Source organism: Pelmatolapia mariae, linkage group LG6 (genome assembly GCF_036321145.2).
Source record: "Pelmatolapia mariae isolate MD_Pm_ZW linkage group LG6, Pm_UMD_F_2, whole genome shotgun sequence".
Taxonomy (NCBI): Eukaryota; Metazoa; Chordata; class Actinopteri; order Cichliformes; family Cichlidae; genus Pelmatolapia; species Pelmatolapia mariae.
In genome coordinates this window covers 1385044-1408792 of record NC_086232.1, presented here as the reverse complement: position 1 = coordinate 1408792, position 23749 = coordinate 1385044, and the positions used below count along the sequence as shown (strand labels likewise).

At 58.9% G+C, this 23749-nt stretch overlaps 3 non-coding genes and 5 pseudogenes across 3 annotated transcripts; all 8 read left to right on the top strand.

The window, feature by feature from the left end:
* The first annotated feature begins 826 nt into the window (after positions 1-826).
* On the top strand, positions 827-945 carry LOC134629934 (5S ribosomal RNA; annotated as a pseudogene).
* Positions 946-4401: 3456 nt separating this feature from the next.
* Positions 4402-4520, top strand: LOC134629992 (5S ribosomal RNA; annotated as a pseudogene).
* A 1893-nt stretch (positions 4521-6413) lies between these two features.
* Positions 6414-6532, top strand: LOC134629991 (5S ribosomal RNA; annotated as a pseudogene).
* Positions 6533-10478: 3946 nt separating this feature from the next.
* LOC134630055 (5S ribosomal RNA) lies at positions 10479-10597 on the top strand. The gene has a single exon (XR_010094130.1). It is a non-coding gene; the product is annotated as a 5S ribosomal RNA (ribosomal RNA).
* A 2890-nt stretch (positions 10598-13487) lies between these two features.
* On the top strand, positions 13488-13606 carry LOC134629990 (5S ribosomal RNA; annotated as a pseudogene).
* A 1857-nt stretch (positions 13607-15463) lies between these two features.
* On the top strand, positions 15464-15582 carry LOC134630045 (5S ribosomal RNA). The gene has a single exon (XR_010094124.1). It is a non-coding gene; the product is annotated as a 5S ribosomal RNA (ribosomal RNA).
* Positions 15583-18648: 3066 nt separating this feature from the next.
* On the top strand, positions 18649-18767 carry LOC134630033 (5S ribosomal RNA). The gene has a single exon (XR_010094123.1). It is a non-coding gene; the product is annotated as a 5S ribosomal RNA (ribosomal RNA).
* Positions 18768-22066: 3299 nt separating this feature from the next.
* Positions 22067-22185, top strand: LOC134629890 (5S ribosomal RNA; annotated as a pseudogene).
* Positions 22186-23749: the final 1564 nt, after the last annotated feature.

Genomic DNA, 23749 nt, shown 5'->3' with positions numbered 1-23749 from the left:
GCTACTGGCTGAGGCCATGGACACCTCTTCAGGGCCTGTGGCTTTGTCTGAGGCCATGGACACCTCTTCAGGGCCTGTGGCTTTGTCTGAGGCCATGTACACCACACCAGGGCCTGTGGCTCTGGATGAGTTCGTCTACAACACACCAAGGACTGTGCTGCTGGATGAGGCAATGTTCATCACACCAGGGCCTGTGCGGCTGGCTGAGGCTATGGACACCACACCAGGGCCTGTGGTGCTGGCCGAGGCCAACTACACCAAACAAGGGCCTGTGGCTCTGTCTGAGGCCATCTACACCACACCAGGGCCAGTGCTTCTGGCTGAGGCCATGGACACCACACCAGGGCCTGTGCTGCTGGCTGAGGCCATGGACACCACACCAGGACCTGTGCTGCTGGCTGAGGCCAACTACACCCCACCAGGGCATGTGGCTCTGTCTGAGGCCATCTACACCACACCAGGGCCAGTGCTTCTGGCTGAGGCCATGGACACCACAACAGGGCCTGTGCTGTTGGCTGAGGCTATGGACACCACACCAGTGCCTGTGGCTCTGGCTGAGGCCATGTACACCACCCCCGGGCCTTTGATGCTGGCTGAGGCCAACTACACCACACCAGGTCCTGTGGCTCTGGCTGAGGCCATTTACACCACACCAGGGCCTGTGTTGCTGATCAAAGGCTAAAATGAGTCCTTTGGTTAGGGTATTAGGCAAGCATGCAGTTACCATTAACACTGTAGTTAAATTGGAGGCTTGTGTTCGTAACTGCGAGTATTGGCCACCTCACTACTTGATACCATAAATTGACGCTTTGTGCTGACGCCAGCAGCTTACGGCCATACCGCCTTGCTAAAGCCTGATCTCGTCTGATCTCGGAAGCTATGCAAGGTTGGGCTTGGTTAGTACTTGGATGGGAGACTGCCTGGGAATACCAGGTGCTGTAAGAATTTGCTTTTCATGTCACTGAGCTGATTTTGATCCAGAGAAGGAGGGTGTTGGTGTCCATTAATGAGGCCACATTAACGACATTCCTTTTGGCTGTTTTCAGCAATGTCTTGTGCTGCCGGGTGAGGCCATCCGCACCACACCGAGGCCTATTCTGCTAACATAGGTCATCTAAATTACACCAGGGCCTGTGGCCTGCGCTGACGCCGTCTACATTACACCAGGGCCTGTGCTTCTGGCTGAGACCATGGACACCACACCAGGACCTGTGCTGCTGGCTGAGGCTTTGGACACCACCCCAGGGCCTGTGGCTCTGGCTGAGGCCATTTACACCACACAGGGCCTGTGCTTCTGGCTGTGGACCTGTGCAGCCAGCTTAGGCCACCTTCACCACACCAGGGCCTGTGCTTCTGGCTGTGGACCTCTGCAGCCAGGTTAGGCCACCTACACCACACCAGGGCCTGTAGCTCTGGCTGAAGCCGTCTACATCACACCAGGTCCTGTGCTTCTGGTTGTGGACCTGTGCAGCCAGCTTAGGCCACCTACACCACGCCAGGGCCTGTGCTTCTGGCTGTGGACCTGTGCAGCCAGCTTAGGCCACCTACACCACACCAGGGCCTGTGGCTCTGGCTGAGGCCGTCTACATCACACCAGGGCCTGTGCTACTGGCTGAGGCCATGGACACCACACCAAGACCTGTGCTGCTGGCTGAAGCTATGGACACCACACCAGGGCATTTGGCTCTGGCTGAGGCCATGAACACCACACCAGGGCCTGTGGCTCTGGCTGAGGCCAGCTACACCACACCACGGCCAGTGCATCTGGCTGAGGCCATGGACACCACCCCATGGCCTGTGGCTCTGGCTGAGGCCATTTACACCACACCAGGACCTGTGCTGCTGGCTGAGGCTTTGGACACCACCCCATGGCCTGTGGCTCTGGCTGAGGCCATTTACACCACACAGGGCCTGTGCTTCTGGCTGTGGACCTGTGCAGCCAGCTTAGGCCACCTTCACCACACCAGGGCCTGTGCTTCTGGCTGTGGACCTGTGCAGCCAGGTTAGGCCACCTACACCACACCAGGGCCTGTGGCTCTGGCTGAAGCCGTCTACATCACACCAGGTCCTGTGCTTCTGGTTGTGGACCTGTGCAGCCAGGTTAGGCCACCTACACCACGCCAGGGCCTGTGCTTCTGGCTGTGGACCTGTGCAGCCAGCTTAGGCCACCTACACCACACCAGGGCCTGTGGCTCTGGCTGAGGCCGTCTACATCACACCAGGGCCTGTGCTACTGGCTGAGGCCATGGACACCACACCAAGACCTGTGCTGCTGGCTGAAGCTATGGACACCACACCAGGGCATTTGGCTCTGGCTGAGGCCATGAACACCACACCAGGGCCTGTGGCTCTGGCTGAGGCCAGCTACACCACACCACGGCCAGTGCATCTGGCTGAGGCCATGGACACCACACCAGGGCCTGTACTGCTGGCTGTGGACCTGTGCAGCCAGCTTAGGCCACCTACACCACACCATGGCCTGTGGCTCTGGCTGAAGCAGTCTACATCACACCAGGGCCTGTGCTACTGGCTGAGGCCATGCACACCACACAGGGCCTGTGCTGCTGACTGAGGCAACCTACACCACAACAGGGCCTGTGGCTCCTGATGAGGCCATCTACAACACACCAAGGGCCTGTGCCTCTAGCTGAGGCCATGTACACCACACCAGGGCCTGTGCTGCTGGCTGTGGACCTGTGCAGCCAGCTTAGGCCACCTACACCACACCAGGGCCTGTGCTACTGGCTGAGGCCATGGACACCACACCGGGACCTGTGCTGCTGGCTGAGGCTATGGACACCACCCCAGAGCCTTTGGATCTGGCTGAGGCCATGTATACCACACACGGCCTGTGGCTCTGGATGAGGCCGTCTACAACACACCAAGGGCTGTACTACTGGATGAGGCCATGTTTATCACCCCAGGGCCTGTGCTGCTGGCTGAGGCCAACTACACCACACAAGGGCCTTTGTCTCTGGCTGAGATCATCTACACCACACCAGGGCCTGTGCCTCTAGCTGAGGCCATGTACACCACACCAGGGCTTGTGCTGCTGGCTGTGGACATGTGCAGCCAGCTTAGGCCACCTACACCACACCAGGGCTTGTGCTACTGGCTGAGGCCAGGGACACCACACCAAGGCCTGTGCTGCTGGCTGAGGCTAGGGACACCACACCAGTGCCTGTGGCTCTGGCTGAGGCCATTTACACCACCCCCGGGCCTTTGATGCTGGCTGAGGTCATGAACACCACACCAGGTCCTGTGGCTCTGGCTGAGGCCATCTACATCACACCAGGGCCAGTGTTTCTGGCTGAGGCGATGGACACCACACCAGGACCTGTGCTGCTGGCTGAGGCCAACTACACCACAACAGGAGCTGTGCTGCTGGCTGAGCTATGGACACCACACCAGGGCCTGTGCTGCTTGCTGTGGGCCTGTAGCTCTGGCTTAGGCCATGAACACCACACCAAGGTCTGTGGCTCTGGCTGAGGCAATCTACAACACAACAGGGCCTGTGCTTCCGGATGTGGACCTGTGCAGCCAGCTTAGGCCACCTACACCACACCAAGGCCTGTGGCTCTGTCTGAGGCCGTCTACACCACACCAGGACCTGTGCTACTGGCTGAGGCCATGGACACCTCTTCAGGGCCTGTGGCTTTGTCTGAGGCCATGTACACCACACCAGGGCCTGTGGCTCTGGATGAGGTCGTCTACAACACACCAAGGACTGTGCTGCTGGATGAGGCAATGTTCATCACACCAGGGCCTGTGCGGCTGGCTGAGGCTATGGACACCACACCAGGGCCTGTGGTGCTGGCTGAGGCCAACTACACCAAACAAGGGCCTGTGGCTCTGTCTGAGGCCATCTACACCACACCAGGGCCAGTGCTTCTGGCTGAGGCCATGGACACCACACCAGGGCCTGTGCTGCTGGCTGAGGCCATGGACACCACACCAGGACCTGTGCTGCTGGCTGAGGCCAACTACACCCCACCAGGGCATGTGGCTCTGTCTGAGGCCATCTACACCACACCAGGGCCAGTGCTTCTGGCTGAGGCCATGGACACCACAACAGGGCCTGTGCTGTTGGCTGAGGCTATGGACACCACACCAGTGCCTGTGGCTCTGGCTGAGGCCATGTACACCACCCCCGGGCCTTTGATGCTGGCTGAGGCCAACTACACCACACCAGGTCCTGTGGCTCTGGCTGAGGCCATTTACACCACACCAGGGCCTGTGTTGCTGATCAAAGGCTAAAATGAGTCCTTTGGTTAGGGTATTAGGCAAGCATGCAGTTACCATTAACACTGTAGTTAAATTGGAGGCTTGTGTTCGTAACTGCGAGTATTGGCCACCTCACTACTTGATACCATAAATTGACGCTTTGTGCTGACGCCAGCAGCTTACGGCCATACCGCCTTGCCAAAGCCTGATCTCGTCTGATCTCGGAAGCTATGCAAGGTTGGGCTTGGTTAGTACTTGGATGGGAGACTGCCTGGGAATACCAGGTGCTGTAAGAATTTGCTTTTCATGTCACTGAGCTGATTTTGATCCAGAGAAGGAGGGTGTTGGTGTCCATTAATGAGGCCACATTAACGACATTCCTTTTGGCTGTTTTCAGCAATGTCTTGTGCTGCCGGGTGAGGCCATCCGCACCACACCGAGGCCTATTCTGCTAACATAGGTCATCTAAATTACACCAGGGCCTGTGGCCTGCGCTGACGCCGTCTACATTACACCAGGGCCTGTGCTTCTGGCTGAGACCATGGACACCACACCAGGACCTGTGCTGCTGGCTGAGGCTTTGGACACCACCCCATGGCCTGTGGCTCTGGCTGAGGCCATTTACACCACACACGGCCTGTGGCTCTGGATGAGGCCGTCTACAACACACCAAGGGCTGTACTACTGGATGAGGCCATGTTTATCACCCCAGGGCCTGTGCTGCTGGCTGAGGCCAACTACACCACACAAGGGCCTTTGTCTCTGGCTGAGATCATCTACACCACACCAGGGCCTGTGCCTCTAGCTGAGGCCATGTACACCACACCAGGGCTTGTGCTGCTGGCTGTGGACATGTGCAGCCAGCTTAGGCCACCTACACCACACCAGGGCTTGTGCTACTGGCTGAGTCCAGGGACACCACACCAAGGCCTGTGCTGCTGGCTGAGGCTAGGGACACCACACCAGTGCCTGTGGCTCTGGCTGAGGCCATTTACACCACCCCCGGGCCTTTGATGCTGGCTGAGGTCATGAACACCACACCAGGTCCTGTGGCTCTGGCTGAGGCCATCTACATCACACCAGGGCCAGTGTTTCTGGCTGAGGCGATGGACACCACACCAGGACCTGTGCTGCTGGCTGAGGCCAACTACACCACAACAGGAGCTGTGCTGCTGGCTGAGCTATGGACACCACACCAGGTCCTGTGCTGCTTGCTGTGGGCCTGTAGCTCTGGCTTAGGCCATGAACACCACACCAAGGTCTGTGGCTCTGGCTGAGGCAATCTACAACACAACAGGGCCTGTGCTTCCGGATGTGGACCTGTGCAGCCAGCTTAGGCCACCTACACCACACCAAGGCCTGTGGCTCTGTCTGAGGCCGTCTACACCACACCAGGACCTGTGCTACTGGCTGAGGCCATGGACACCTCTTCAGGGCCTGTGGCTTTGTCTGAGGCCATGTACACCACACCAGGGCCTGTGGCTCTGGATGAGGTCGTCTACAACACACCAAGGACTGTGCTGCTGGATGAGGCAATGTTCATCACACCAGGGCCTGTGCGGCTGGCTGAGGCTATGGACACCACACCAGGGCCTGTGGTGCTGGCTGAGGCCAACTACACCAAACAAGGGCCTGTGGCTCTGTCTGAGGCCATCTACACCACACCAGGGCCAGTGCTTCTGGCTGAGGCCATGGACACCACACCAGGGCCTGTGCTGCTGGCTGAGGCCATGGACACCACACCAGGACCTGTGCTGCTGGCTGAGGCCAACTACACCCCACCAGGGCATGTGGCTCTGTCTGAGGCCATCTACACCACACCAGGGCCAGTGCTTCTGGCTGAGGCCATGGACACCACAACAGGGCCTGTGCTGTTGGCTGAGGCTATGGACACCACACCAGTGCCTGTGGCTCTGGCTGAGGCCATGTACACCACCCCCGGGCCTTTGATGCTGGCTGAGGCCAACTACACCACACCAGGTCCTGTGGCTCTGGCTGAGGCCATTTACACCACACCAGGGCCTGTGTTGCTGATCAAAGGCTAAAATGAGTCCTTTGGTTAGGGTATTAGGCAAGCATGCAGTTACCATTAACACTGTAGTTAAATTGGAGGCTTGTGTTCGTAACTGCGAGTATTGGCCACCTCACTACTTGATACCATAAATTGACGCTTTGTGCTGACGCCAGCAGCTTACGGCCATACCGCCTTGCCAAAGCCTGATCTCGTCTGATCTCGGAAGCTATGCAAGGTTGGGCTTGGTTAGTACTTGGATGGGAGACTGCCTGGGAATACCAGGTGCTGTAAGAATTTGCTTTTCATGTCACTGAGCTGATTTTGATCCAGAGAAGGAGGGTGTTGGTGTCCATTAATGAGGCCACATTAACGACATTCCTTTTGGCTGTTTTCAGCAATGTCTTGTGCTGCCGGGTGAGGCCATCCGCACCACACCGAAGCCTATTCTGCTAACATAGGTCATCTAAATTACACCAGGGCCTGTGGCCTGCGCTGACGCCGTCTACATTACACCAGGGCCTGTGCTTCTGGCTGAGACCATGGACACCACACCAGGACCTGTGCTGCTGGCTGAGGCTTTGGACACCACCCCAGGGCCTGTGGCTCTGGCTGAGGCCATTTACACCACACAGGGCCTGTGCTTCTGGCTGTGGACCTGTGCAGCCAGCTTAGGCCACCTACACCACACCAGGGCCTGTGGCTCTGGCTGAAGCCGTCTACATCACACCAGGTCCTGTGCTTCTGGTTGTGGACCTGTGCAGCCAGGTTAGGCCACCTACACCACGCCAGGGCCTGTGCTTCTGGTTGTGGACCTGTGCAGCCAGCTTAGGCCACCTACACCACACCAGGGCCTGTGGCTCTGGCTGAGGCCGTCTACATCACACCAGGGCCTGTGCTACTGGCTGAGGCCATGGACACCACACCAAGACCTGTGCTGCTGGCTGAAGCTATGGACACCACACCAGGGCATTTGGCTCTGGCTGAGGCCATGAACACCACACCAGGGCCTGTGGCTCTGGCTGAGGCCAGCTACACCACACCACGGCCAGTGCATCTGGCTGAGGCCATGGACACCACCCCATGGCCTGTGGCTCTGGCTGAGGCCATTTACACCACACCAGGACCTGTGCTGCTGGCTGAGGCTTTGGACACCACCCCATGGCCTGTGGCTCTGGCTGAGGCCATTTACACCACACAGGGCCTGTGCTTCTGGCTGTGGACCTGTGCAGCCAGCTTAGGCCACCTTCACCACACCAGGGCCTGTGCTTCTGGCTGTGGACCTGTGCAGCCAGGTTAGGCCACCTACACCACACCAGGGCCTGTGGCTCTGGCTGAAGCCGTCTACATCACACCAGGTCCTGTGCTTCTGGTTGTGGACCTGTGCAGCCAGGTTAGGCCACCTACACCACGCCAGGGCCTGTGCTTCTGGCTGTGGACCTGTGCAGCCAGCTTAGGCCACCTACACCACACCAGGGTCCTGTGGCTCTGGCTGAGGCCGTCTACATCACACCAGGGCCTGTGCTACTGGCTGAGGCCATGGACACCACACCAAGACCTGTGCTGCTGGCTGAAGCTATGGACACCACACCAGGGCATTTGGCTCTGGCTGAGGCCATGAACACCACACCAGGGCCTGTGGCTCTGGCTGAGGCCAGCTACACCACACCACGGCCAGTGCATCTGGTTGAGGCCATGGACACCACACCAGGGCCTGTACTGCTGGCTGTGGACCTGTGCAGCCAGCTTAGGCCACCTACACCACACCATGGCCTGTGGCTCTGGCTGAAGCAGTCTACATCACACCAGGGCCTGTGCTACTGGCTGAGGCCATGCACACCACACAGGGCCTGTGGTGCTGACTGAGGCAACCTACACCACAACAGGGCCTGTGGCTCCTGATGAGGCCATCTACAACACACCAAGGGCCTGTGTCTCTGGCTGAGACCATCTACACCACACCAGGGCCTGTGCCTCTAGCTGAGGCCATGTACACCACACCAGGGCCTGTGCTGCTGGCTGTGGACCTGTGCAGCCAGCTTAGGCCACCTACACCACACCAGGGCCTGTGCTACTGGCTGAGGCCATGGACACCACACCAGGACCTGTGCTGCTGGCTGAGGCTATGGACACCACCCCAGAGCCTTTGGATCTGGCTGAGGCCATGTACACCACACACGGCCTGTGGCTCTGGATGAGGCCGTCTACAACACACCAAGGGCTGTACTACTGGATGAGGCCATGTTTATCACCCCAGGGCCTGTGCTGCTGGCTGAGGCCAACTACACCACACAAGGGCCTGTGTCTCTGGCTGAGATCATCTACACCACACCAGGGCCTGTGCCTCTAGCTGAGGCCATGTACACCACACCAGGGCTTGTGCTGCTGGCTGTGGACCTGTGCGGCCAGCTTAGGCCACCTACACCACACCAGGGCCTGTGCTACTGGCTGAGGCTATGGACACCACACCAGTGCCTGTGGCTCTGGCTGAGGCCATGTACACCACCCCCGAGCCTTTGATGCTGGCTGAGGTCATGAACACCACACCAGGTCCTGTGGCTCTGGCTGAGGCCATCTACATCACACCAGGGCCAGTGTTTCTGGCTGAGGCGATGGACACCACACCAGGACCTGTGCTGCTGGCTGAGGCCAACTACACCACACCAGGAGCTGTGCTGCTGGCTGAGCTATGGACACCACACCAGGGCCTGTGCTGCTTGCTGTGGGCCTGTAGCTCTGGATTAGGCCATGAACACCACACCAAAGTCTGTGGCTCTGGCTGAGGCAATCTACAACACAACATGGCCAGTGCTTCCGGATGTGGACCTGTGCAGCCAGCTTAGGACACCTACACCACACCAAGGCCTGTGGCTCTGTCTGAGGCCGTCTACACCACACCAGGACCTGTGCTACTGGCTGAGGCCATGGACACCTCTTCAGGGCCTGTGGCTTTGTCTGAGGCCATGGACACCTCTTCAGGGCCTGTGGCTTTGTCTGAGGCCATGTACAGCACACCAGGGCCTGTGGCTCTGGATGAGTTCGTCTACAACACACCAAGGACTGTGCTGCTGGATTAGGCAATGTTCATCACACCAGGGCCTGTGCGGCTGGCTGAGGCTATCTACACCACACCAGGGCCTGTGGTGCTGGCTGAGGCCAACTACACCAAACAAGGGCCTGTGGCTCTGTCTGAGGCCATCTACACCACACCAGGGCCAGTGCTTCTGGCTGAGGCCATGGACACCACACCAGGGCCTGTGCTTCTTGCTGTGGACCTGTGCAGCCAGCTTAGGCCACCTACACCACACCAGGGCCTGTGCTTCTGGCTGTGGACCTGTGCAGCCAGGTTAGGCCACCTACACCACACCAGGGCCTGTGGCTCTGGCTGAAGCCGTCTACATCACACCAGGTCCTGTGCTTCTGGTTGTGGACCTGTGCAGCCAGGTTAGGCCACCTACACCACGCCAGGGCCTGTGCTTCTGGTTGTGGACCTGTGCAGCCAGCTTAGGCCACCTACACCACACCAGGGCCTGTGGCTCTGGCTGAGGCCGTCTACATCAAACCAGGGCCTGTGCTACTGGCTGAGGCCATGGACACCACACGAAGACCTGTGCTGCTGGCTGAAGCTATGGACACCACACCAGGGCATTTGGCTCTGGCTGAGGCCATGAACACCACACCAGGGCCTGTGGCTCTGTCTGAGGCCAGCTACACCACACCAGGGCCAGTGCTTCTGGCTGAGGCCATGGACACCACACCAGGGCCTGTGCTGCTGGCTGAGGCCATGGACACCACACCAGGACCTGTGCTGCTGGCTGAGGCCAACTACACCCCACCAGGGCATGTGGCTCTGTCTGAGGCCATCTACACCACACCAGGGCCAGTGCTTCTGGCTGAGGCCATGGACACCACAACAGGGCCTGTGCTGTTGGCTGAGGCTATGGACACCACACCAGTGCCTGTGGCTCTGGCTGAGGCCATGTACACCACCCCCGGGCCTTTGATGCTGGCTGAGGCCAACTACACCACACCAGGTCCTGTGGCTCTGGCTGAGGCCATTTACACCACACCAGGGCCTGTGTTGCTGATCAAAGGCTAAAATGAGTCCTTTGGTTAGGGTATTAGGCAAGCATGCAGTTACCATTAACACTGTAGTTAAATTGGAGGCTTGTGTTCGTAACTGCGAGTATTGGCCACCTCACTACTTGATACCATAAATTGACGCTTTGTGCTGACGCCAGCAGCTTACGGCCATACCGCCTTGCCAAAGCCCGATCTCGTCTGATCTCGGAAGCTATGCAAGGTTGGGCTTGGTTAGTACTTGGATGGGAGACTGCCTGGGAATACCAGGTGCTGTAAGCATTTGCTTTTCATGTCACTTAGCTGGTTTTGATCCAGAGAAGGAGGGTGTTGGTGTCAATTAATGAGGCCACATTAACGACATTCCTTTTGGCTGTTTTCAGCAATGTCTTGTGCTGCCGGGTGAGGCCATCCGCACCACACCGAGACCTATTCTGCTAACATAGGTCATCTAAATTACACCAGGGCCTGTGGCCTGCGCTGACGCCGTCTACATTACACCAGGGCCTGTGCTTCTGGCTGAGACCATGGACACCACACCAGGACCTGTGCTGCTGGCTGAGGCTTTGGACACCACCCCAGGGCCTGTGGCTCTGGCTGAGGCCATTTACACCACACAGGGCCTGTGGCTTCTGGCTGTGGACCTGTGCAGCCAGCTTAGGCCACCTACACCACACCAGGGCCTGTGGCTCTGGCAGAAGCCGTCTACATCACACCAGGTCCTGTGCTTCTGGTTGTGGACCTGTGCAGCCAGGTTAGGCCACCTACACCACGCCAGGGCCTGTGCTTCTGGCTGTGGACCTGTGCAGCCAGCTTAGGCCACCTACACCACACCAGGGCCTGTGGCTCTGGCTGAGGCCATCTACATCACACCAGGGCCTGTGCTACTGGCTGAGGCCATGGACACCACACCAAGACCTGTGCTGCTGGCTGAAGCTATGGACACCACACCAGGGCATTTGGCTCTGGCTGAGGCCATGAACACCACACCAGGGCCTGTGGCTCTGGCTGAGGCCAGCTACACCACACCACGGCCAGTGCATCTGGCTGAGGCCATGGACACCACACCAGGGCCTGTGCTGCTGGCTGTGGACCTGTGCAGCCAGCTTAGGCCACCTACACCACACCATGGCCTGTGGCTCTGGCTGAAGCAGTCTACATCACACCAGGGCCTGTGCTACTGGCTGAGGCCATGGACACCACACAGGGCCTGTGCTGCTGACTGAGGCAACCTACACCACAACAGGGCCTGTGGCTCCTGATGAGGCCATCTACAACACACCAAGGGCCTGTGTCTCTGGCTGAGACCATCTACACCACACCAGGGCCTGTGCCTCTAGCTGAGGCCATGTACACCACACCAGGGCCTGTGCTGCTGGCTGTGGACCTGTGCAGCCAGCTTAGGCCACCTACACCACACCAGGGCCTGTGCTACTGGCTGAGGCCATGGACACCACACCAGGACCTGTGCTGCTGGCTGAGGCTATGGACACCACCCCAGAGCCTTTGGATCTGGCTGAGGCCATGTACACCACACACGGCCTGTGGCTCTGGATGAGGCCGTCTACAACACACCAAGGGCTGTACTACTGGATGAGGCCATGTTTATCACCCCAGGGCCTGTGCTGCTGGCTGAGGCCAACTACACCACACAAGGGCCTGTGTCTCTGGCTGAGATCATCTACACCACACCAGGGCCTGTGCCTCTAGCTGAGGCCATGTACACCACACCAGGGCTTGTGCTGCTGGCTGTGGACCTGTGCAGCCAGCTTAGGCCACCTACACCACACCAGGGCCTGTGCTACTGGCTGAGGCCATGGACACCACACCAAGGCCTGTGCTGCTGGCTGAGGCTATGGATACCACACCAGTGCCTGTGGCTCTGGCTTAGGCCATGTACACCACCCCCGGGCCTTTGATGCTGGCTGAGGTCATGAACACCACACCAGGTCCTGTGGCTCTGGCTGAGGCCATCTACATCACACCAGGGCCAGTGTTTCTGGCTGAGGCGATGGACACCACACCAGGACCTGTGCTGCTGGCTGAGGCCAACTACACCACAACAGGAGCTGTGCTGCTGGCTGAGCTATGGACACCACACCAGGGCCTGTGCTGCTTGCTGTGGGCCTGTAGCTCTGGCTTAGGCCATGAACACCACACCAAGGTCTGTGGCTCTGGCTGAGGCAATCTACAACACAACAGGGCCTGAGCTTCCGGATGTGGACCTGTGCAGCCAGCTTAGGCCACCTACACCACACCAAGGCCTGTGGCTCTGTCTGAGGCCGTCTACACCACACCAGGACCTGTGCTACTGGCTGAGGCCATGGACACCTCTTCAAGGCCTGTGGCTCTGTCTGAGGCCGTCTACACCACACCAGGACCTGTGCTACTGGCTGAGGCCATGGACACCTCTTCAGGGCCTGTGGCTTTGTCTGAGGCCATGTACACCACACCAGGGCCTGTGGCTCTGGATGAGGTCGTCTACAACACACCAAGGACTGTGCTGCTGGATGAGGCAATGTTCATCACACCAGGGCCTGTGCGGCTGGCTGAGGCTATGGACACCACACCAGGGCCTGTGGTGCTGGCTGAGGCCAACTACACCAAACAAGGGCCTGTGGCTCTGTCTGAGGCCATCTACACCACACCAGGGCCAGTGCTTCTGGCTGAGGCCATGGACACCACACCAGGGCCTGTGCTGCTGGCTGAGGCCATGGACACCACACCAGGACCTGTGCTGCTGGCTGAGGCCAACTACACCCCACCAGGGCATGTGGCTCTGTCTGAGGCCATCTACACCACACCAGGGCCAGTGCTTCTGGCTGAGGCCATGGACACCACAACAGGGCCTGTGCTGTTGGCTGAGGCTATGGACACCACACCAGTGCCTGTGGCTCTGGCTGAGGCCATGTACACCACCCCCGGGCCTTTGATGCTGGCTGAGGCCAACTACACCACACCAGGTCCTGTGGCTCTGGCTGAGGCCATTTACACCACACCAGGGCCTGTGTTGCTGATCAAAGGCTAAAATGAGTCCTTTGGTTAGGGTATTAGGCAAGCATGCAGTTACCATTAACACTGTAGTTAAATTGGAGGCTTGTGTTCGTAACTGCGAGTATTGGCCACCTCACTACTTGATACCATAAATTGACGCTTTGTGCTGACGCCAGCAGCTTACGGCCATACCGCCTTGCCAAAGCCTGATCTCGTCTGATCTCGGAAGCTATGCAAGGTTGGGCTTGGTTAGTACTTGGATGGGAGACTGCCTGGGAATACCAGGTGCTGTAAGAATTTGCTTTTCATGTCACTGAGCTGATTTTGATCCAGAGAAGGAGGGTGTTGGTGTCCATTAATGAGGCCACATTAACGACATTCCTTTTGGCTGTTTTCAGCAATGTCTTGTGCTGCCGGGTGAGGCCATCCGCACCACACCGAAGCCTATTCTGCTAACATAGGTCATCTAAATTACACCAGGGCCTGTGGCCTGCGCTGACGCCGTCTACATTACACCAGGGCCTGTGCTTCTGGCTGAGACCATGGACACCACACCAGGACCTGTGCTGCTGGCTGAGGCTTTGGACACCACCCCAGGGCCTGTGGCTCTGGCTGAGGCCATTTACACCACACAGGGCCTGTGCTTCTGGCTGTGGACCTGTGCAGCCAGCTTAGGCCACCTACACCACACCAGGGCCTGTGGCTCTGGCTGAAGCCGTCTACATCACACCAGGTCCTGTGCTTCTGGTTGTGGACCTGTGCAGCCAGGTTAGGCCACCTACACCACGCCAGGGCCTGTGCTTCTGGTTGTGGACCTGTGCAGCCAGCTTAGGCCACCTACACCACACCAGGGCCTGTGGCTCTGGCTGAGGCCGTCTACATCACACCAGGGCCTGTGCTACTGGCTGAGGCCATGGACACCACACCAAGACCTGTGCTGCTGGCTGAAGCTATGGACACCACACCAGGGCATTTGGCTCTGGCTGAGGCCATGAACACCACACCAGGGCCTGTGGCTCTGGCTGAGGCCAGCTACACCACACCACGGCCAGTGCATCTGGCTGAGGCCATGGACACCACCCCATGGCCTGTGGCTCTGGCTGAGGCCATTTACACCACACCAGGGCCAGTGCTTCTGGCTGAGGCCATGGACACCACACCAGGGCCTGTGCTTCTTGCTGTGGACCTGTGCAGCCAGCTTAGGCCACCTACACCACACCAGGGCCTGTGCTTCTGGCTGTGGACCTGTGCAGCCAGGTTAGGCCACCTACACCACACCAGGGCCTGTGGCTCTGGCTGAAGCCGTCTACATCACACCAGGTCCTGTGCTTCTGGTTGTGGACCTGTGCAGCCAGGTTAGGCCACCTACACCACGCCAGGGCCTGTGCTTCTGGTTGTGGACCTGTGCAGCCAGCTTAGGCCACCTACACCACACCAGGGCCTGTGGCTCTGGCTGAGGCCGTCTACATCAAACCAGGGCCTGTGCTACTGGCTGAGGCCATGGACACCACACGAAGACCTGTGCTGCTGGCTGAAGCTATGGACACCACACCAGGGCATTTGGCTCTGGCTGAGGCCATGAACACCACACCAGGGCCTGTGGCTCTGTCTGAGGCCAGCTACACCACACCAGGGCCAGTGCTTCTGGCTGAGGCCATGGACACCACACCAGGGCCTGTGCTGCTGGCTGAGGCCATGGACACCACACCAGGACCTGTGCTGCTGGCTGAGGCCAACTACACCCCACCAGGGCATGTGGCTCTGTCTGAGGCCATCTACACCACACCAGGGCCAGTGCTTCTGGCTGAGGCCATGGACACCACAACAGGGCCTGTGCTGTTGGCTGAGGCTATGGACACCACACCAGTGCCTGTGGCTCTGGCTGAGGCCATGTACACCACCCCCGGGCCTTTGATGCTGGCTGAGGCCAACTACACCACACCAGGTCCTGTGGCTCTGGCTGAGGCCATTTACACCACACCAGGGCCTGTGTTGCTGATCAAAGGCTAAAATGAGTCCTTTGGTTAGGGTATTAGGCAAGCATGCAGTTACCATTAACACTGTAGTTAAATTGGAGGCTTGTGTTCGTAACTGCGAGTATTGGCCACCTCACTACTTGATACCATAAATTGACGCTTTGTGCTGACGCCAGCAGCTTACGGCCATACCGCCTTGCCAAAGCCCGATCTCGTCTGATCTCGGAAGCTATGCAAGGTTGGGCTTGGTTAGTACTTGGATGGGAGACTGCCTGGGAATACCAGGTGCTGTAAGCATTTGCTTTTCATGTCACTTAGCTGGTTTTGATCCAGAGAAGGAGGGTGTTGGTGTCAATTAATGAGGCCACATTAACGACATTCCTTTTGGCTGTTTTCAGCAATGTCTTGTGCTGCCGGGTGAGGCCATCCGCACCACACCGAGACCTATTCTGCTAACATAGGTCATCTAAATTACACCAGGGCCTGTGGCCTGCGCTGACGCCGTCTACATTACACCAGGGCCTGTGCTTCTGGCTGAGACCATGGACACCACACCAGGACCTGTGCTGCTGGCTGAGGCTTTGGACACCACCCCAGGGCCTGTGGCTCTGGCTGAGGCCATTTACACCACACAGGGCCTGTGGCTTCTGGCTGTGGACCTGTGCAGCCAGCTTAGGCCACCTACACCACACCAGGGCCTGTGGCTCTGGCAGAAGCCGTCTACATCACACCAGGTCCTGTGCTTCTGGTTGTGGACCTGTGCAGCCAGGTTAGGCCACCTACACCACGCCAGGGCCTGTGCTTCTGGCTGTGGACCTGTGCAGCCAGCTTAGGCCACCTACACCACACCAGGGCCTGTGGCTCTGGCTGAGGCCATCTACATCACACCAGGGCCTGTGCTACTGGCTGAGGCCATGGACACCACACCAAGACCTGTGCTGCTGGCTGAAGCTATGGACACCACACCAGGGCATTTGGCTCTGGCTGAGGCCATGAACACCACACCAGGGCCTGTGGCTCTGGCTGAGGCCAGCTACACCACACCACGGCCAGTGCATCTGGCTGAGGCCATGGACACCACACCAGGGCCTGTGCTGCTGGCTGTGGACCTGTGCAGCCAGCTTAGGCCACCTACACCACACCATGGCCTGTGGCTCTGGCTGAAGCAGTCTACATCACACCAGGGCCTGTGCTACTGGCTGAGGCCATGGACACCACACAGGGCCTGTGCTGCTGACTGAGGCAACCTACACCACAACAGGGCCTGTGGCTCCTGATGAGGCCATCTACAACACACCAAGGGCCTGTGTCTCTGGCTGAGACCATCTACACCACACCAGGGCCTGTGCCTCTAGCTGAGGCCATGTACACCACACCAGGGCCTGTGCTGCTGGCTGTGGACCTGTGCAGCCAGCTTAGGCCACCTACACCACACCAGGGCCTGTGCTACTGGCTGAGGCCATGGACACCACACCAGGACCTGTGCTGCTGGCTGAGGCTATGGACACCACCCCAGAGCCTTTGGATCTGGCTGAGGCCATGTACACCACACACGGCCTGTGGCTCTGGATGAGGCCGTCTACAACACACCAAGGGCTGTACTACTGGATGAGGCCATGTTTATCACCCCAGGGCCTGTGCTGCTGGCTGAGGCCAACTACACCACACAAGGGCCTGTGTCTCTGGCTGAGATCATCTACACCACACCAGGGCCTGTGCCTCTAGCTGAGGCCATGTACACCACACCAGGGCTTGTGCTGCTGGCTGTGGACCTGTGCAGCCAGCTTAGGCCACCTACACCACACCAGGGCCTGTGCTACTGGCTGAGGCCATGGACACCACACCAAGGCCTGTGCTGCTGGCTGAGGCTATGGACACCACACCAGTGCCTGTGGCTCTGGCTTAGGCCATGTACACCACCCCCGGGCCTTTGATGCTGGCTGAGGTCATGAACACCACACCAGGTCCTGTGGCTCTGGCTGAGGCCATCTACATCACACCAGGGCCAGTGTTTCTGGCTGAGGCGATGGACACCACACCAGGACCTGTGCTGCTGGCTGAGGCCAACTACACCACAACAGGAGCTGTGCTGCTGGCTGAGCTATGGACACCACACCAGGGCCTGTGCTGCTTGCTGTGGGCCTGTAGCTCTGGCTTAGGCCATGAACACCACACCAAGGTCTGTGGCTCTGGCTGAGGCAATCTACAACACAACAGGGCCTGAGCTTCCGGATGTGGACCTGTGCAGCCAGCTTAGGCCACCTACACCACACCAAGGCCTGTGGCTCTGTCTGAGGCCGTCTACACCACACCAGGACCTGTGCTACTGGCTGAGGCCATGGACACCTCTTCAAGGCCTGTGGCTCTGTCTGAGGCCGTCTACACCACACCAGGACCTGTGCTACTGGCTGAGGCCATGGACACCTCTTCAGGGCCTGTGGCTTTGTCTGAGGCCATGTACACCACACCAGGGCCTGTGGCTCTGGATGAGGTCGTCTACAACACACCAAGGACTGTGCTGCTGGATGAGGCAGTGTTCATCACACCAGGGCCTGTGCGGCTGGCTGAGGCTATGGACACCACACAGGGCCTGTGCTGCTGACTGAGGCAACCTACACCACAACAGGGCCTGTGGCTCCTGATGAGGCCATCTACAACACACCAAGGGCCTGTGTCTCTGGCTGAGACCATCTACACCACACCAGGGCCTGTGCCTCTAGCTGAGGCCATGTACACCACACCAGGGCCTGTGCTGCTGGCTGTGGACCTGTGCAGCCAGCTTAGGCCATCTACACCACACCAGGGCCAGTGCTTCTGGCTGAGGCTATGGACACCACACCAGTGCCTGTGGCTCTGGCTGAGGCCATGTACACCACCCCCGGGCCTTTGATGCTGGCTGAGGCCAACTACACCACACCAGGACCTGTGCTGCTGGCTGAGGCCAACTACACCCCACCAGGGCATGTGGCTCTGTCTGAGGCCATCTACACCACACCAGGGCCAGTGCTTCTGGCTGAGGCCATGGACACCACAACAGGGCCTGTGCTGTTGGCTGAGGCTATGGACACCACACCAGTGCCTGTGGCTCTGGCTGAGGCCATGTACACCACCCCCGGGCCTTTGATGCTGGCTGAGGCCAACTACACCACACCAGGTCCTGTGGCTCTGGCTGAGGCCATTTACACCACACCAGGGCCTGTGTTGCTGATCAAAGGCTAAAATGAGTCCTTTGGTTAGGGTATTAGGCAAGCATGCAGTTACCATTAACACTGTAGTTAAATTGGAGGCTTGTGTTCGTAACTGCGAGTATTGGCCACCTCACTACTTGATACCATAAATTGACGCTTTGTGCTGACGCCAGCAGCTTACGGCCATACCGCCTTGCCAAAGCCCGATCTCGTCTGATCTCGGAAGCTATGCAAGGTTGGGCTTGGTTAGTACTTGGATGGGAGACTGCCTGGGAATACCAGGTGCTGTAAGCATTTGCTTTTCATGTCACTGAGCTGGTTTTGATCCAGAGAAGGAGGGTGTTGGTGTCCATTAATGAGGCCACATTAACGACATTCCTTTTGGCTGTTTTCAGCAATGTCTTGTGCTGCCGGGTGAGACCATCCGCACCACACCGAGGCCTATTCTGCTAACATAGGTCATCTAAATTACACCAGGGCCTGTGGCCTGCGCTGACGCCGTCTACATTACACCAGGGCCTGTGCTTCTGGCTGAGACCATGGACACCACACCAGGACCTGTGCTGCTGGCTGAGGCTTTGGACACCACCCCAGGGCCTGTGGCTCTGGCTGAGGCCATTTACACCACACAGGGCCTGTGCTTCTGGCTGTGGACCTGTGCAGCCAGGTTAGGCCACCTACACCACACCAGGGCCTGTGGCTCTGGCTGAGGCCGTCTACATCACACCAGGTCCTGTGCTTCTGGTTGTGGACCTGTGCAGCCAGGTTAGGCCACCTACACCACGCCAGGGCCTGTGCTTCTGGTTGTGGACCTGTGCAGCCAGCTTAGGCCACCTACACCACACCAGGGCCTGTGGCTCTGGCTGAGGCCGTCTACATCACACCAGGGCCTGTGCTACTGGCTGAGGCCATGGACACCACACCAAGACCTGTGCTGCTGGCTGAAGCTATGGACACCACACCAGGGCATTTGGCTCTGGCTGAGGCCATGAACACCACACCAGGGCCTGTGGCTCTGGCTGAGGCCAGCTACACCACACCACGGCCAGTGCATCTGGCTGAGGCCATGGACACCACACCAGGGCCTGTACTGCTGGCTGTGGACCTGTGCAGCCAGCTTAGGCCACCTACACCACACCATGGCCTGTGGCTCTGGCTGAAGCAGTCTACATCACACCAGGTCCTGTGCTACTGGCTGAGGCCATGCACACCACACAGGGCCTGTGGTGCTGACTGAGGCAACCTACACCACAACAGGGCCTGTGGCTCCTGATGAGGCCATCTACAACACACCAAGGGCCTGTGCCTCTAGCTGAGACCATCTACACCACACCAGGGCCTGTGCCTCTAGCTGAGGCCATGTACACCGCAACAGGGCCTGTGCTGCTGGCTGTGGACCTGTGCAGCCAGCTTAGGCCACCTACACCACACCAGGGCCTGTGCTACTGGCTGAGGCCATGGACACCACACCAGGACCTGTGCTGCTGGCTGAGGCTATGGACACCACCCCAGAGCCTTTGGATCTGGCTGAGGCCATGTACACCACACACGGCCTGTGGCTCTGGATGAGGCCGTCTACAACACACCAAGGGCTGTACTACTGGATGAGGCCATGTTTATCACCCCAGGGCCTGTGCTGCTGGCTGAGGCCAACTACACCACACAAGGGCCTGTGTCTCTGGCTGAGATCATCTACACCACACCAGGGCCTGTGCCTCTAGCTGAGGCCATGTACACCACACCAGGGCTTGTGCTGCTGGCTGTGGACCTGTGCAGCCAGCTTAGGCCACCTACACCACACCAGGGCCTGTGCTACTGGCTGAGGCCATTGACACCACACCAAGGCCTGTGCTGCTGGCTGAGGCTATGGACACCACACCAGTGCCTGTGGCTCTGGCTGAGGCCATGTACACCACCCCCGGGCCTTTGATGCTGGCTGAGGTCATGAACACCACACCAGGTCCTGTGGCTCTGGCTGAGGCCATCTACATCACACCAGGGCCAGTGTTTCTGGCTGAGGCGATGGACACCACACCAGGACCTGTGCTGCTGGCTGAGGCCATGGACACCACACCAGGACCTGTGCTGCTGGCTGAGGCCAACTACACCACAACAGGAGCTGTGCTGCTGGCTGAGCTATGAACACCACACCAGGGCCTGTGCTGCTTGCTGTGGGCCTGTAGCTCTGGCTTAGGCCATGAACACCACACCAAGGTCTGTGGCTCTGGCTGAGGCAATCTACAACACAACAGGGCCAGTTCTTCCGGATGTGGACCTGTGCAGCTAGCTTAGGACATCTACACCACACCAAGGACTGTGGCTCTGTCTGAGGCCGTCTACACCACACCAGGACCTGTGCTACTGGCTGAGGCCATGGACACCTCTTCAGGGCCTGTGGCTTTGTCTGAGGCCATGGACACCTCTTCAGGGCCTGTGGCTTTGTCTGAGGCCATGTACACCACACCAGGGCCTGTGGCTCTGGATGAGTTCGTCTACAACACACCAAGGACTGTGCTGCTGGATGAGGCAATGTTCATCACACCAGGGCCTGTGCGGCTGGCTGAGACTATGGACACCACACCAGGGCCTGTGGTGCTGGCCGAGGCCAACTACACCAAACAAGGGCCTGTGGCTCTGTCTGAGGCCATCTACACCACACCAAGGTCTGTGGCTCTGGCTGAGGCAATCTACAACACAACAGGGCCTGTGCTTCCGGATGTGGACCTGTGCAGCCAGCTTAGGCCACCTACACCACACCAAGGCCTGTGGCTCTGTCTGAGGCCGTCTACACCACACCAGGACCTGTGCTACTGGCTGAGGCCATGGACACCTCTTCAGGGCCTGTGGCTTTGTCTGAGGCCATGTACACCACACCAGGGCCTGTGGCTCTGGATGAGGTCGTCTACAACACACCAAGGACTGTGCTGCTGGATGAGGCAATGTTCATCACACCAGGGCCTGTGCGGCTGGCTGAGGCTATGGACACCACACCAGGGCCTGTGGTGCTGGCTGAGGCCAACTACACCAAACAAGGGCCTGTGGCTCTGTCTGAGGCCATCTACACCACACCAGGGCCAGTGCTTCTGGCTGAGGCCATGGACACCACACCAGGGCCTGTGCTGCTGGCTGAGGCCATGGACACCACACCAGGACCTGTGCTGCTGGCTGAGGCCAACTACACCCCACCAGGGCATGTGGCTCTGTCTGAGGCCATCTACACCACACCAGGGCCAGTGCTTCTGGCTGAGGCCATGGACACCACAACAGGGCCTGTGCTGTTGGCTGAGGCTATGGACACCACACCAGTGCCTGTGGCTCTGGCTGAGGCCATGTACACCACCCCCGGGCCTTTGATGCTGGCTGAGGCCAACTACACCACACCAGGTCCTGTGGCTCTGGCTGAGGCCATTTACACCACACCAGGGCCTGTGTTGCTGATCAAAGGCTAAAATGAGTCCTTTGGTTAGGGTATTAGGCAAGCATGCAGTTACCATTAACACTGTAGTTAAATTGGAGGCTTGTGTTCGTAACTGCGAGTATTGGCCACCTCACTACTTGATATCATAAATTGACGCTTTGTGCTGACGCCAGCAGCTTACGGCCATACCGCCTTGCCAAAGCCCGATCTCGTCTGATCTCGGAAGCTATGCAAGGTTGGGCTTGGTTAGTACTTGGATGGGAGACTGCCTGGGAATACCAGGTGCTGTAAGAATTTGCTTTTCATGTCACTGAGCTGGTTTTGATCCAGAGAAGGAGGGTGTTGGTGTCCATTAATGAGGCCACATTAACGACATTCCTTTTGGCTGTTTTCAGCAATGTCTTGTGCTGCCGGGTGAGGCCATCCGCACCACACCGAAGCCTATTCTGCTAACATAGGTCATCTAAATTACACCAGGGCCTGTGGCCTGCGCTGACGCCGTCTACATTACACCAGGGCCTGTGCTTCTGGCTGAGACCATGGACACCACACCAGGACCTGTGCTGCTGGCTGAGGCTTTGGACACCACCCCATGGCCTGTGGCTCTGGCTGAGGCCATTTACACCACACAGGGCCTGTGCTTCTGGCTGTGGACCTGTGCAGCCAGCTTAGGCCACCTTCACCACACCAGGGCCTGTGCTTCTGGCTGTGGACCTGTGCAGCCAGGTTAGGCCACCTACACCACACCAGGGCCTGTGGCTCTGGCTGAAGCCGTCTACATCACACCAGGTCCTGTGCTTCTGGTTGTGGACCTGTGCAGCCAGGTTAGGCCACCTACACCACGCCAGGGCCTGTGCTTCTGGCTGTGGACCTGTGCAGCCAGCTTAGGCCACCTACACCACACCAGGGCCTGTGGCTCTGGCTGAGGCCGTCTACATCACACCAGGGCCTGTGCTACTGGCTGGGGCCATGGACACCACACCAAGACCTGTGCTGCTGGCTGAAGCTATGGACACCACACCAGGGCATTTGGCTCTGGCTGAGGCCATGAACACCACACCAGGGCCTGTGGCTCTGGCTGAGGCCAGCTACACCACACCACGGCCAGTGCATCTGGCTGAGGCCATGGACACCACACCAGGGCCTGTACTGCTGGCTGTGGACCTGTGCAGCCAGCTTAGGCCACCTACACCACACCATGGCCTGTGGCTCTGGCTGAAGCAGTCTACATCACACCAGGGCCTGTGCTACTGGCTGAGGCCATGCACACCACACAGGGCCTGTGGTGCTGACTGAGGCAACCTACACCACAACAGGGCCTGTGGCTCCTGATGAGGCCATCTACAACACACCAAGGGCCTGTGTCTCTGGCTGAGACCATCTACACCACACCAGGGCCTGTGCCTCTAGCTGAGGCCATGTACACCACACCAGGGCCTGTGCTGCTGGCTGTGGACCTGTGCAGCCAGCTTAGGCCACCTACACCACACCAGGGCCTGTGCTACTGGCTGAGGCCATGGACACCACACCAGGACCTGTGCTGCTGGCTGAGGCTATGGACACCACCCCAGAGCCTTTGGATCTGGCTGAGGCCATGTACACCACACACGGCCTGTGGCTCTGGATGAGGCCGTCTACAACACACCAAGGGCTGTACTACTGGATGAGGCCATGTTTATCACCCCAGGGCCTGTGCTGCTGGCTGAGGCCAACTACACCACACAAGGGCCTGTGTCTCTGGCTGAGATCATCTACACCACACCAGGGCCTGTGCCTCTAGCTGAGGCCATGTACACCACACCAGGGCTTGTGCTGCTGGCTGTGGACCTGTGCAGCCAGCTTAGGCCACCTACACCAC